The 3610-nt window shown below is 48.9% G+C and overlaps 1 long non-coding RNA gene across 1 annotated transcript in view; it reads right to left on the bottom strand.

Annotated features, from left to right (window-relative positions):
- Positions 1 to 97: 97 nt before the first annotated feature.
- The window catches only part of LOC105239069, a 9539-nt gene continuing 6026 nt past the window's right edge, over positions 98 to 3610 (bottom strand). Inside the window, exon 3 of the long non-coding RNA XR_004621244.1 lies at positions 98 to 957. This is a non-coding gene — a long non-coding RNA (uncharacterized LOC105239069). The remainder of the gene's footprint in view (positions 958 to 3610) is intronic.

Raw genomic sequence — 3610 nt, 5'->3', positions numbered from 1 at the left:
CTTTTTTTTTGGAAGATTTTATTTATTCATTTGAGAGAGAGAATGCGCAAGTGAGTGAGCACAAGCAGGGGTAGCAGAGGGAGAGGGAGAAGCAGACTTCCCGCCGAGTGGGAGCCCAGTGTGGGGCTCGATCCCAGGACCCCGGATCATGTGTGGAGCTGAAGGAAGATGCTCAACTGACTGAGCCACCCGGGCGCCCCCAAAACAGACACATCTTCATGAGTTTCATCGAAAGGCAACTCAGATATACAGATCACATAGCAAGGGGATTTATTGCTGGAATCAGGCAAGGAGCCTTCCCCCAGGAAGTGACCATTAAGCCATAATCTAAAGAATTAGTTAGATAGGCCAAGCCAGGGGAATGTTCCAGGCCCAGGAGAAACTTGAGATGGGAGAACATGGGGTGTTAATGGGCGTGAAGAGGTCACCATGGTGAAAGCATAGAGAAGAGAGAGGCTGGGGCTGCAGGTGGGGCCTAGACAGACTCGGTGGCATTGTCGGGAGTTTGTATATTTGCCCAGGGGTCATGGGAAGCTTGTCAGGGGAGCGGTCTGATCATTCTGTTTCCAGAAGATCATTCTGACTGGACCGTGGGGACATGTGCACAGGTGGAATCAGAAAGGCCAGGTTGAGAGGGGCGGCTGGCTTGCTCAGTGGGTGGAGCATGGGACTCTTGGTCTGGGGCTGCAAGCGCGAGCCCTATGTTGGGTGTAGAGATGACTTAAAAATAAAATCTTTAAAAAAGCCAGACTGAAAGGGTTGCTGGAGCGGAGGCGCAGTTGCTGATGACCTGGGCTTCGGCACGGCAGTGGATGAAGATGAGAGGTCTTTAAGGTTAGGGTCCACGGGCTCTCTAGGTTGGATGTGGAAGGTGGGTCAGGGAGCAAGTCGGCTAACTCCTGTTTTGTGGCTTAAACGACTAGGCGGTGGGTGGTACTTTTACTGACACAGGCGACACTGGAAAAGGAACAGGTTAGGGAAGAGGAAAGTCATTTGTAGTCATTATTGGGCACTTCTTATTTTAAAAAGATTTTTTTAAAGATTATTTATTTTTATTTATTTTTTAAAGATTTTATTTATTTATTTGACAGAGAGCAAGCAAGAGAGGGAACACAAGCAGGGGGAGTGGGAGAGGGAGAAGCAGGCCCCCTGCTGAGCAATGAGCCCAATGCGGGGCTCGATCCCAGGACCCTGAGATCATGACCTGAGCCGAAGGCAGATGCTTAACGACTGAGACACCCTGGCGCCCCTAAAGATTTTATTTTTAAGTAATCTCTACACCCTACATGCGGCTCAGACTTACAACCCCGAGATCAAGAGTTGCACGCTCCACCAACTAAGCCAGCCAGGCGCCCCCACTTAGTATTTTAGAAGGCCCAACATAGGTGGATGTTTCCAGCTGCATCCTCACACCACGGTCTCCTCGTTCTGTGTGCCTCAGCCATTCTGGCCCTCATTCAGCAAACTGAACGTCCCTGGCATCCTCCTGCTGTAGGACCTCTGCATGAATTGTGTCTTCCTCTTGGGGGGCTGATAAATCCTACTGATTCGGACATGGGAAGCTATCTTCAGATCAGAGCACAAGCATGCTGACCTCTGGTCTAGATCAAACCCCTGATAAGTTCGCATAGCGCCCTATGTCTCTCTTCCTGAGCACCTCCTTTAGGTGCAATTACACCTGTGTAATTATTCGATTCCTCTATACTTCTGTCCCATTGGACTTTGCATTCTCTGAGGGTCAGGTCTGCATCCTACTCACCATCGAATCCCTAGCGCCCGACACATGCAAAGGTTTTTTTTTTTTAATTGAGATATAAATTCACATAAAATGAAATATTTTTTTTAAAGATTTCATTTATTTATTTGAGAACCAGAGTGTGAGAGAGAGACAGCAAGAGAGAGCGCACAAGCAGCGGGGAGGGGCAGAGGGAGAAGCAGACTCCCCACCCAGCATGGAGCCTGACTCGGACTCGATCCCAGGACCCCAGGATCATGAGCTGAGACAAAGGCAGATGCCTAACCAACTAAGCCATCCAGGCACCCAAAATTAAACATTTTAAAGATAGATAGGGGTGCCTGGGTGGCACAGCAGTTAAGCGTCTGCCTTCGGCTCAGGGCATGATCCCGGGGTTGTGGGATCGAGCCCCACATCAGGCTCTTCTGCTGTGAGCCTGCTTCTTCCTCTCCCACTCCCCCTGCTTGTGTTCCCTCTCTCACTGGCTGTCTCTATCTCCATAGAATAAATAAATACAATCTTTAAAAAAAAAGATAGATATAATTATATATATATTTATTTAATATTTATTTATTTGACAGAGATAGAGACAGCCAGCGAGAGAGGGAACACAAGCAGGGGGAGTGGGAGAGGAAGAAGCAGGCTCCCAGCAGAGCAGGGAGCCTGATGCAGGGCTCGATCCCAGAACGCTGGGATCATGACCTGAGCCGAAGGCAGACGCTTAATGACTGAGCCACCCAGGTGCCCCTATGTTTATTTATTTTTTAATGTAATCTCTACACCGAACCTGGAGCTCGAACTCACAACACCAAGATCAAGAGTCTCACGCTCCCACCATCAGAGCCAGCCCAGCACCCCCTTTTCTTTTGCTTTTAAAAATTAAGAAAAAAAATATTTTTTAATGTAACCTTAAAAGTAACTACTTTAAAGTGTAAAATTCAGTGGATTTTAATATATTCATGAAGTTGTACAACCATGACCCCTGTCTAATTACACAACGTTTTCATTGCCCCAGGAAGAAACTTCATTCCCATTAGCCATCACTTCCCATTTTTCCCTCCCTGGTCCTGGTAACCAGGAATCCACTTCTGCTCAGTGGGTCTGCCTATTCTGGGCATTTCATGTAAGTGCAGTCATACAGCGTGCGGCCCTCTGTGTCTGGCTTCTCTCACCAAGCAATGTTTACAAGGTCTTCCATGTGGGAGCAGCATGACTTGCTATGACCAAATATGATTACATTGGAGAGCAGTACACACACATTTCGTTTATCCACCAACTGATGGGCAATTGGGTTGCTTGGACGCTTTGGCCATGGTGAATAATACCGCTCTGAACGCTTGTGTCCAAATTTCTGTGTCTGCGGCTGTTCTCAGTGTTCTGGGGTGTATTCCTAAAAGCGAAGTTGCTGGGTCACGTGGTAACTCTATGCTAACTGTGGGGAACTGCCAGCCTCTTTTTCCAAAGTGGCTGCACCATTTTATTTCCATTCTTCACGCAAAAGCTTATAATAACTATTTATTAGCTAGAAGAAAGAAGTTCTTACACTGTGCCCTGGATGCTATTACTTCCAGCACTCTGTGGGCTGGAAGAGCGAGGCTCGGGAGCACAGGCCTTGGGCAGAATCGCGCAGCTCGTCAGCTGCAGGGCCAGGATCGGGACCCAGCGGCGTGACTCCGGAGCGGTTACTGCTGTGGGCCCAGCTGTGAAGCAAGCCGCAGCCAGCAGGAGATCCCATGTGATTCGGGTGGTGTCAGGGAGACAGTCTAGGAAGGGATTAATTTTGGGGCCAGGGAGGGGCTGAGAAATCCTATCAAGTCTGATGCAGAAGTGTATCTTAGGTCGCTTCCCCCCCCCCCCCCCCCCTCCTGCCCCCCA

The sequence above is a fragment of the Ailuropoda melanoleuca genome, chromosome 16 (assembly GCF_002007445.2).
Source record: "Ailuropoda melanoleuca isolate Jingjing chromosome 16, ASM200744v2, whole genome shotgun sequence".
In the NCBI taxonomy this organism is placed as follows: Eukaryota; Metazoa; Chordata; class Mammalia; order Carnivora; family Ursidae; genus Ailuropoda; species Ailuropoda melanoleuca.
The sequence above is the reverse complement of the archived record's forward strand: the minus strand, read 5'-3'. Positions and strand labels throughout refer to the sequence as shown.